The following is an 11,913-nucleotide window of genomic DNA, read 5'->3' as shown; positions in this document are numbered from 1 at the left end:
TTTTTTAAATGTTTGAGTTACCAGCTATCAGAACAGGACTCTGGAAAGTCTGAAAATATTAGCTAAATTGTGTTTGATTGAATCTGTCCTGTGCAAGTGTAGGGGGTAGAGAGCTTATTCCGTGCTCACAAGAAATCAAGATAAAGACCATTTCATTCTAGCTAGATGAGACTCCTGGGGTGACTTAAAAGAAGTGGTAGCTGGGGTAGCGACCAAAAATAGTGTGGCTGGCAGTGGGTCCAAATCACAAATAGGTAAGATAGAAACTTAAAAGCCTAGTCACCTTGCCTGCCTATGGAGAAAAGCCTCATAGCAGCTGCAATTCATCACAGAACCAGAAGATGGCAACAATAGTATGCAACAGTAGATGAAGCAGCCTGCATCCTGATGGCTTCAGCCGACCAAAAGAACAAAGGCAAGGAAGGAGGCAAAGGGGAGGGAAGTGTGTGTGTGTGTGTGTGTGTGTGTGTGTGTGTGTGTGTGTGTGTGCGGCCGAGGGAGGAGTAAGGGGGGGGATGAAGGGGGGGAAGGGGAGGAGGGGGGGGGGGGGAGAGTTGGAGGGAGCGGGGAGGGGAGAGGTGGCTCCAGCCAGGATGTAGCCGGAGGAGTATGGCTTGTCTTGGCTCTACGCGTCTTTGGTTATACATGTTCCCTCTGTTTATGCTTCACACTGAAGAAGAATATTCCTACATAGTAAAGAACTTAGCACAAGTTTCTGGCACATAGTAAATGCTATTTAAAGATGAGTCCACCTCCTCCTCCTCCCCCTCCCCCTGCTCTCCTTCCCCTCCTCTTCTTCCCCTCCTCCCCCTCTTCCTCTGGTAGGCTCCAAACAAACCATGAAGTGCGACTTCTGCAAGTAGATCCTGATCACTTATCTATGTGTGTTCCCTCTCCCCCAGTGGTGTGGGAATCTATGGGAGGGTGTATACCTGGGAGTATGAAGATGATTTTTTTCATCTGTTTTTCTATGATGTTTTAAGTGTCTTTCACTTTGGATCTGGTAAAATAAATATTGCTGGAGTTTGTGAACTATGAGGTCAAATAGATTGCTAACCAAAACCATGCCTTGCAAGTGATTAAACTTTAATAAAAGGATTTGTTCTGTGACATCTGGATTTGGTCAAAGGGTTTCACTTGAGGACCTAGAGACCACATGTGGCCTGGAGACCCCTGGATAAAAGCAACTTGTATGATATGTCCCTTTTGTATGTGAACAAACTTGCCCAAGGTCACTCTGGGAGTTCCTTTCCAATTCAGGCATTTGAGAATGTGGGCTGTTGTGCTTCTTCCAGTCATCTAACTAATGAGTCCTTCCTGTGTGTCTGATCTATCTTCGTGCCAAAGGCCAGACCTGCCACCACAGTCCCATCTCTTCTCCAGGTTTCATTTCTTCTTTTATTCATAGCTTTTAAAGCTGGTGTAATTCTTGCTTATCCCTGTATTTGCATGTGTGCCCCAGTCCTACAATATCCAGGGAGTCAATAGGCCCCTTTTTCCCACTCCCTTGACCTTAGCTGTAAAAATTGTCCTGTGGCAGAAGGCTTCCCTTGAAGCCCCTGAATGAGCACTCAGTTTAATAGGACTATAGAATTTAGAGCTGGAAAGGACCTTTGAAATTCTACAAACCAGGAAACTGAAACTCAGACAGGAAAAGGGCTTTGCCCATGATCACAGAAGCTACTGAGCAGTGGATCCAGGATTCAAACTCAGGTCTTCTCAATCTACATCTATCTAGTGCTCTTTTCATTGTAATAGACTCCACATTGAGAAGAGGCCATTGTGGGCTTAGGGTGATGAAAGAAGGCTTTCTGGGAAAGGTGGGACTGGAGCCAGACATTGCAGAGCAAAAGATAGCTGGATTTAAAATCAGAATAATTTAACACCAGCATTGGAACTCTACCTCTGGTACTGACAAGTCCCTCAACTTCTCTGAGCTTCTTTCTGGGTTATCTTTACAAATAACATTGCTTCTCTGTAGGATAAGGGAAGGGTGACCTCTAAAGTCCTTTCCAATTTTAAATCTATGATCCTGTGATTAAGAGAGAGCAAGGTGATGGAAAGAAGGCTTTCAAACCAACAGATATTTATGGCACATTTACTTAGTGTAAAACCCTGAAAATTGAACTTAATAATAATAATAGTATTTAGTATCTACCATATGTCAGATACTGTACTAAGCATGTTACAGATCTCATTTGATCCCTACAACGACCTTGAGAGGAAGGTACAATTGAGGATACTGAACCAAATAGAGGTTAAAGTGACCTGCCCAAGGTCACAGCTAGGGTTTGAAGCTAAATTTTAGTTCATGTCTTCCTGACTCCAAGCCCAGTGCTCTATCCACTATGCCACCTAGTGGCCTAAAACGAAGAAAAGCACATTGGATTGACTAGAACAGTCTTAGAGCATCTTTCAGCACCCAGAATCCCAGCTGAGAAGTTGGTGTGTTTTGAAACCAAGGTGAACTGTGACCATTAGATACTTAACTGATTAATATCTGCTGTGGCTCTCAGGAGTATATTCTTGAGGGCTCCCTCAGGAAGGGATCAGAGAATCTTATATTTAAAGAAGCAGTCTAGTTCAGCCTTCTTATTTTACAGATGATGAAACTAAGGCACAATTAAATTGCTTGCCCAAGGTAGAACAAATAAGGCAAGGGTCAGAGAAAATATTTTAACTTAAGTTCTATGATTCCAGAATAGATGCTTTTTCCATTGTACCAGCTTGTCACCATACTTAGCATGAGCCAAGCAGCGGCATGCCCTGTGGCCTTATCCTCACAATTTTTAGTACAAGGTGGTTCCCTCCCAAATGGTCATATAGACTATTCATGCAGACCTATGGTAGAACCTTTTGATCTCATATACTCTCTTGCATTTCAGCCTTAGAGGCTATATTGAGTGCACAGTTGTCTGTGAACAAAAAGTTGTGCACCAACTTTCCCACTACTTTAGTCTTGGCATTTTCAAGTTAAATAATTTAGTATCCATGCAGAAGCTGACCCTGATGTCATTTTCCTCCTGATTGAAGGCATCTGACAATATCACTGAAAACATTCTAAAAAGCATGGGAGCAAGTACACAGCCCTACTTTACTTTACTGGTGATCAGGAAAATGTGAGAGCATTGTCCATTATCCAGAACTTGTGCAAGCATGCCATTATGAAACTTGCATTCAATACTAATGAAATTCTCCAGGCATTCAAATGTGACTGTGATCTTCCACAAACCATCACATCAGGCAGCATCAAAGGCCTTGGTCAGATCAATGAACATTGTGCACAGTTCTCCTGGAGTTGTCAAGTGACAAACATGATGTCAACTACTTCTCAGCCCTTTCCAAAGCCACTGACTATCAGGTAAATGACTATATTCTAGATAAAGAATCAGCCCTATTAAGGAGCACTCTGGCAAGAATCTTACCAGTAATGACTAAGAGAGAGACCCCCTGTGATTGTCACTGGACAACCTATATTCTTTTCCTTTATAGAGATGGACTTTGAAGACATCGTTAAATTCCTGGGGAAAAATCTCCTCTTGCCATATAACTCAGAAGATTACAGTCAACTTTTGTATGATCAGTGGACCTCCAGCATTGTAGATCTCTGCTGGAATAGATTCAGCATACAAGAGGAGCCTAATGGCATTCAGAACCTCTTCTTCAGTTAGAAGTTTAGCTAGAGAGGGATTGACTTCAACTTCAAGAATACAGTCAATGACTCAGCATTGATTGATGATGGTCTTTTGAGAACACTATGGAAGTGTTCAGCCCATCTCTCTAGGATCATGTCCTGATTTATCACTGATCAATGTGGCTCCATCAGTGCTGAGTAGGTGAGATGCACCATGGGTCTTTAACCCATAAATAGCCTTCAGAGCATTATAAAAGTACTTTGGATTATTACTATCAGTGTAAGACCAAATTTCATCTTCCTTCTTGTAAATAGCAAGCACCCCAGCGTCCCCAGGGTAGCTGCCAACACACATTCTTAGATATGCTTTTCTAAAGGAAAGCAACTCAAAACGGGTTAACAATCTTGCTTTAATCAATCAAACATATCATTTACCTAGTTCAGAGGGAAAAGTCAGCACCCTGAACTTCAGAGTATACAAACAGATTACAGGCAGAAGTTACAAGACAGAGAAACATTTCAAGCAGACAGGCCTCCAACTGTCCAACCACTACATCCATACCTAGTCAGTTACCAGAGAGGGAAGCATCAACATCTGCATTCTCAAAGCTGGGAGGGCTCTCAATGGCCGCCCAGAGTCTTGTCTGGCCAAATCACACAACACTTCTCAACGTGAGCCCCAAAGCAAAGCCTCCCATCAGGGCTTATATAGCCTTCTGGCTCAGAGAATGTAACAACCTTCTTGACCCACTGCCCAATCACAAAGTATCACCTGAGAAACAAGCCTCCCACCACAGGCTCCAGGTACACTTCACCTAGAGGCAGGGAAGATCTTAAAAATTTACATTCCATGGGGTGGCCAGGTAGCACAGCAAGTAAGAGCACCGGCCCCAGAGTCGGGATGACCTGGGATCGAATCTGGGTGCAGACACTTAGCACCCACCCAGAAACACCTGGCTGTGTAACATTGAGCAAGTTACTTTACCCCAATTGCTTTAAAAAAAAATTACATTCCTATAATACCTCTTACTTCAAGAATCCTGAATCTCTCTAAGCTTCACTTGCACTTTACTTTTGATGGAGTTAAATGCTACCTTCTTAGAAATGGATGAACTGCACTCTATTTCTCTCTGCTGAGGTCCATTTGCATCTTGGTGCTACTTGCGTCATGGCCTTGGTTCACCCCATGCTAAGGTGCTTAGGGAGTGATGGGGACCTGGAGCCTTGTTAGTCTCAGTTTCCTGTCCGTGGCGGAGCCTCAGCCTGTGGACGGTCTCTTTTCCCTCCTTGCCTCCATCCCTACCCCCCTCACAGAAACCCAGTTGAGCCTCTGCATGAGAGCTGCTTGGGACTTTTTCCTAGTTCATCACTAGCTGTAGAATGTTCCGTTTTGACATCTTTGTCTTATCTGCAAAACTTCCATTGACATTCACCTTGGGAATCAGAGTTCTGGATATCTATCTAGAGAAACACCTGGATCACAATCTTTCATGGCATCATCCAGAGAGCCAGATGTGCTATTGAGCACAGTACAGGTGGGCTTCTAGGCAAGATGTCTTTGCCAATTGGAATGCATCGACGGGCATTCAGTTATGATGATGTCCTGGAGGATCCCACACCAATGACTCCACCTTCATCTGACATGTGCAGTAAGGTTCTGTGGAAAAAGCCAGTCATCCCAGATCGGAAGTACCAACAGCTTTCCAAGGTTGAGGAAGGAGAAAATAGTTTCTCTGTAACTCCCTCAGCTTCCAGTGACCAAATGAACAAGGCCCCATTGGTGAAGGCCAAGGCTACGCATGTCATCATGAATTCTCTAATTACAAAACAGACACAAGAGAACATGCAGCACTTTGAGCAGCAGGCAGGGTTGACAGATGCAGGATACACTCCTCATAAAGGCCTTACCACAGAAGAAACCAAGTACCACTGTGTGGCAGAGACAGTCCATAAATTGAAGTTACAAAATGGAGAAATGACCCAATCTTCTCCAAGTAGCTGTAATGGGAATGCAAATTTGGAAGATCTTCCCTGCCCCTAGGCTAAAGTGCACCTGAAACATGGGGGTGGGAGGATTGTTTTTCAGTAAATACTTTTTGATTGGCCAGTGGGTCAATAAGGTTGTTACATTCTCTGAGCCAGGAGAAGGCTATATAAGCCCTGATGTGAGGCTTTGTTTTGGGGACTCACTTTGAGAAGTGTTCTGTGATTTGATCTGAATTCTGGGAAGCCGTTGTTGAGAGTCCCCCGGCTTTGAAAAACCCAGATGTTGATTGGGTATGGATGTAATGGCTGGACAGTTTGGAAAGCTGTCTACTTGATCTGTTTCTGTCTTGATAATTCTGCCTGTGTACTTTGGAGTTCGGGGTGCTGACCTTTTCCCCCTGAACTAGGTAAATGATACATATCTGACTGATTAAAGTAAGCTTGTTAACCCATTTTGAGTTGCTTTCCTTTAACAAAGCAGATCCAAGAACCTGTATGTGCAGCCATCCTGAGGACGCTTGGGGTGCTTGCCGCTACAGTAGCACACCCTATTCTACTCCCAAGCAAAAACCCAGAGGCTGGTTTACTCATGGATCTTCTACTTCCTTACCTGGCCTAGATGTCAGCAGCATGGACTCTGGAAATGGAGATAGAGACAAACCCTCATCTGAAAAATGGAGCCTTTTTGGACCAAGAACCTTTCAGAAATCCGACTCGGGTTTCAGTGTCCAGTCTTATACAGGTATTCAGAAGCCATCACCAATGGACCTCATTTGGGTTCAGGCTACTAGAATTGCAGAAGACCCAGCAGCCTTCAAGCCACCTAAGATGGACCTTCCAGTGATAGAAGGAAAGAAACAACCTCCACGAACCCATTACATCATACCAAGAGACATGAATGTGTTGACTCCTACAGGCTTCTAAAGCTCCCTTTTCATATGAGCAAAGTTGTGTTCCCTCGTGTTATGTAGACAGCATCTTAGACTTTTCTTTCTTCCCATCCACCTTGCACATAGGAAAGATGTCATCCATTTACAGTTCTGCTGAGGATGATATTCCTGGGGAGGTAGTGATTGTTTCTTTAAATATTTGTGCAAAGCTTGAATCTTTCTAATGCAGGAAGACCTATTCTGTAATGTCCCAAAATTGGTCTGAATGACTTCTCAAAGTACAGCCAATTACTGATCTATAGAACTAGATTGAAGGGGGCAAAGGAAATTAAAATCTAGTAGACTTTGTTCTGCATATTTTATCCAAGATAAAAAAAAAAAAGAAATGGATGAACTATCCTGATAAACCCTATGGAGTTATCAGTTTTCATTTAGAGGCTTCTGAATTTTCCCATTATTTCCACAAAACTAATCTTAATGTTTGCAAGTGTTCTGGCCCAGTTGAGTAAATGCAATGCAATGCAATACAACAAATCTCTAAAAGTTGTCTGCTCCTTTTCTGCTCCATTGCTGCCAAACATGTATTGACTCAGCTTTTTCTCCAGCTCAATAACATATTGTGAACACTCAGAGAGCATTCTAATCTATTGACATCATCTTGTGGTAGTCACCTTGCCTTGGGTTCACTGCTTTTGTTGAACATGTATGCTTAGCTTGAAGAGGATAAGGCTATGATTGATTTGCCACATATCACCTTCATCACTCTCATATCCTCTTCTCCTTACAATGACATAGTCTACTAAATGCCAATGTTTGCTTCAAGGATACATCCACAAAGTTTTATTGCATTTAGGCAAATGGAAGATAGTATTGGTGATGAGAAGGTCATGAGATGTACAAGTCTTGAGGAGTAAATGACTATTGCTGTTGATATTCTGACTCCATTCCTCCCAAGGACTTTCTGTCATGTCTGAGTCTGTGCCTTCTTTGATGTTAAAGTCGCCCAGAATTATAAGCTTGTTCTCTTTTGGCACATTGACGATGAAGGTCTCCAGGTCTTCATAAAATTTTTCTTTGACTTAATCAGGGTTTGTCATAGTGAGAGCATATTCACTGATAATGGTAGGTTTCTTGCAAGTCATGAGCCAGTAGTTTACTACTTTTTGGAGGCAAATAAACATGTTGACTAGATTAGATTGATTGAAACTCATACCAGCTTCATGGCTGCCATTCCATAAAAATAACTGACTGGCAAACTGGCCTTCATTTGCCAGACTTGTTTCACTCTAGGCTACTATTTGAATGTGATACCCTTTGACTTCTCTCATAACAAAAGTAGTTCATCTTTCAGGTCTACTGGATTTTGTGTGACCCATAAGCATGCACCTATTCCAAGTACAAGTGAGGGGAATTATCTTCACAAAAGTTTTTGTATGTGCTTCTGTGTTTCCACTGCTGGATGGAATCCCTGCCTGCTGTGGTAAGCAGGCCAGTGTTAGATGAAGACAATTTTGTGGGGCACCTTTTCTAGCCCCTGCTTCATTCATGTATATGAGTAATTAGTCCTAAAAAAAAAGCTGTTCATACACCAAGGGGGATGCTGAATCTCACTGTTGCTTCTGTCCAATGAGATGACTCTATGACCTGGGCCAACTGTGTATAGAGTTGTGACTAGAGCTGTCAGTGTATCTGTACCAGTTACTTCATCATTACCCCTTCATCATAGGTCTTCTAAGTAGGTAAAGTAGTAATAGTAACATTATAAAACAGTAAAATAGTTGAAGACTAATATAATAAAATAGTAAAATAGTTGAATAGTAAAATGTAAAATGGTGAAATGGTATGGGTGATGGAGTTACACAAAGTAGTCAGTCTTACCCTCTCTTCTGGAATCACCAAAGTCCAGTGGCAAGACAAAAGTCAAGATGACTGGTGATGACTGGGGGTGCAGTGGATGACCTTGGCATCCTTGATGTCTGACCAAGCTCTATGTACTACACAGTGCCTACTTTAGCCGTCTTCATGGCTATTGGAGCAAATTGTTCTCACCCATCTATTCCACTGGGGGAAGTCTTCACTTGCTTGGAGTAGACATCCCTTTAACTCACTGTGTTTGAGACCTGTTGGTTACCCTCAATCTGGTTTAGCCCATCCACTGAAACAGTTTTACTGGGGTGTGACTACAGCTTCTTTTTTTGTAAATTATTTTGTTTTAAACACAAAATCAGAAAAGAAAAAAGTAAGTACTAAAACTAAATTAATACTAAATAAGAAAAAAAGCATTGTCATATGCACAGCAAAATGAGAGAATGTTCAAGATATATAGCAATAAATTTCCATTTCAAGAAGGCCTATATGATAAATATTACACATTATTTTAAGAGCTGTCCATCTTTTCCTTGCTTCCTTGTAAGTTTTATTTTGTTCTTTGTTGTGCACTTTTTACTTTGTTCTTTTCCCCCCTCATCCCAGTCCTCCTCCAACACAGAAGGCTACAATTGAGCATGGATATATTTAGTTTCCCTATTTTTTTCTTTTGATTAAATCTATTTTAACTTAAACTTTGTCCAAGATCATAATTATCACTCCTACTCCATTTTCCCTAACAAATTCTATTCCTGATCTTTGTTTTATGCTTTTGTGTGTCTCTTGTTTCCTATCCCTCCTGACTCCTCTACTTCTACTTGCTACCTTGTCCTCCTATTATTTAATCTACCCTTCCCCCAAGGATCCCTCTATCCTCCCATTCCCATTAATCTAAACACCAATCTAATAGTCCCTTAACCTCTTCCCTCACTATACCCTCTAAAGATACCTCCTTTATCCTCTCCCCCTCCCTATTCCCTTAGCCTTTCATTTCTTTCTGAAATTAGAAAACATTTATATTGTTCAAGATATATATGTATTATTCCTTCTTGAACCCATTTCTGATAAAAGTAGGTTTCTCAAACTACCAGTCCTCCTCCCCCATCTAATTCCTCTGTATCAGTTCTTTCTTTTGCACTTCATATTTTAGCTGTTCCTAAATAGTTTTATTTTTTAAAAAACCATATCATACTCAGTTCTACCTCAGTCTTTCTTATGAAATACCTAATTACTAATAACAATCTCGGACATATGTTTTACATCTTACATACATAAAAGGCAAACAGTCAGTCCTTATCAAGTCCCTTGTAATTAGTCTTTGGTATGTACCTTATATTTTTCTTGACTTTTGTATGTCAAATCTATTAAGTTCAGGTTGTTGTTGCTGTTGTTGAACAATATCCTAAAAGTCTGATAATTCATTAAATATCCTTTTTTTTTTCATTTAGGATTATGCTTAGCTTTACTGGGTATGAAATTTTCTCCTGGAACCCCAGTTCTTTTCCTCTTCAATATATAATGTAATATGACCTGCAGTCTTTTAGTGTTACCACTGCTAGGTCTTGTGTGATTCTAATTGTGGCACTGCCATATTAAATTATTTTTTTCTTATTGCTTAGAACATTCTATTTTTGAGCTGGAGGTTTCAGAATTTGACTATGATATTCCTGTGGGTTTTCCACATAGGATCTCGTTCAGGTGGTGATCAGTGTATTTTTTTTTCTTTTTTTGCTTTCCCCTCTTGTTCTAATGCTTCAAGACAATTTAATTTTTTTAATTTTTTTAAATTCATTAATTTATTTTTAGTTTTCAACATTCATTTCCACAAGATTTTGAGTTACAAGTTTTCTCATCATCTCTCCCCTACCCCCCCACCCCAAGATGGCAAGCATACTGAATATCCCTTCCCCCAATCTGTTCTCTCTTATATCCCCCTCATTCCCTACTCCATTACTTTCTTGTAGGGCAAGATGGATTTCTATACCGCATTGCCTATATATCTTATTTCCCGGTCACATATAAAAGCAAAATTTTTTAAAACAATTTTTTTTAACATTTGTTTTTAAAACTTTGAGTTCCAGATTCTCTCCCTTCTCCCCTCCTTACACATCCCAACTCAGAAGACAAGCAATTCAATATAGGTTATACATGTGTAGTTATACAAAACATTTCCATAGTAGTTATGATGTGAATGGCTAACTATATTTCCCTCCATACTATCCTATCCCCCATTTATTCTATTTTCTCCTTTGACCCTGTCCCTTTTCAAAAGTGTTTGCTACTAACTACACTCTCCCCCAATCTGCTCTCCCTTCTATCATCCCTCCTCTTTTCTCCTTCCCCCCTACTTTCCTGTAGGATAAGATACCCATTTGAGTGTGTATGTTATACCCTCCTTGAGCCAAATCCAATGAGAGTAAGGTTGACTCATTCTATTTCACCTTTCTGTTCTCCCCCTCCATTGTAATTAGCCTTCTCTCTCTTTTTTTTTAAAGCAGTCGGGGTTAAGTAACTTGCTCAAGGTTACACGGCCGGTTATTTCTGGGTGTGGTGCTGAGTATCTGAGCCTGGATTTGATACAGGTCATCCCAACACTGGAGCCAGTGCTCTTACTTGCTGAGCCACCTGGCCGCCCCTAAGCAATTGGGGTTAAGTAACTTGCTCAAGGTTACACGGCCAGGTGTTTCTGGGTGGGTGCTAAGTGTCTGAGCCCGGGATTCGATCTCCAGGTCTTCTCAACACTGGAGCCGGTGCTCTTACTCACTGTGCTACCTGGCCACCCAATTAGCCTTCTCTTACCTACTTTATGTAAACTAATCCACCCCATTCTCTCTCTCCCCTATTCTTCTCCCAATATATTCCTCTCTCACCTCTTAATTTTACTTTTTAGATATCATCCCTTCACATTCAACCCACCCTATTCCCTCTGTCTATGCATACATGTACACAAACACACATATATATACACCCACCTATACATACATATATATATATTCCCTTCAACTATCCTCATACTGAGAAAAGTCTCATGAGTTACAAATATCCTCTTTCCATGTAGGAATGTAAATAGTTCAACTTTAATAAGTTCCTTATGATTTCTCTATCCTGTTTACCTTTACATGCTTCTCTTGATTCTTGTATTTGAAAGTCAAATTTTCTGTTCAACTCTGGTATTTTTATCAAGAATACTTGAAAGTCCTCTATTTCATTGAATATCCATATTTTCCCCTGAAGTATTATACTCAGTTTTGCTGGGTAGGTGATTCTTGGTTTTAATACTGGCTCCTTTGACCTCTGGAATATCATATTCCAAACCCTTTGATCCCTTAATGTAGAAGCTGCTAGATCTTGTGTTATCCTGATTGTGTTTCCACAACACTCAAATTATTTCTTCCTAGTTGTAATACCTGTGTTTCCCCGATAATAAAACCTATCCTGAAAATAAGCCCTCCCCTTACTGTGTAAGATTCCTCTAAAATAAGCCCTCCCTCGAAAATAAGCCCTATTGAGATTGCTACTGTAGTGAAGGTGATCCCC

At 41.0% G+C, this 11,913-nt stretch overlaps 1 long non-coding RNA gene and 1 pseudogene across 1 annotated transcript in view; both read left to right on the top strand.

Annotated features, from left to right (window-relative positions):
- The first annotated feature begins 327 nt into the window (after nt 1-327).
- Nucleotides 328-11,913, top strand: part of LOC138156873 (uncharacterized) — a 56,911-nt gene continuing 45,325 nt past the window's right edge. The window contains exon 1 of the long non-coding RNA XR_011167238.1: nt 328-415. This is a non-coding gene — a long non-coding RNA (uncharacterized lncRNA). The remainder of the gene's footprint in view (nt 416-11,913) is intronic.
- On the top strand, nt 5,030-6,896 carry LOC138156977 (putative monooxygenase p33MONOX; annotated as a pseudogene).

The sequence above is a fragment of the Petaurus breviceps genome, unplaced genomic scaffold (assembly GCF_028583685.1).
Source record: "Petaurus breviceps papuanus isolate PSGF00001 unplaced genomic scaffold, PetGlider_PUasm1.0 164, whole genome shotgun sequence".
Classification (NCBI taxonomy): domain Eukaryota; kingdom Metazoa; phylum Chordata; class Mammalia; order Diprotodontia; family Petauridae; genus Petaurus; species Petaurus breviceps.
The sequence above is the reverse complement of the archived record's forward strand: the minus strand, read 5'-3'. Positions and strand labels throughout refer to the sequence as shown.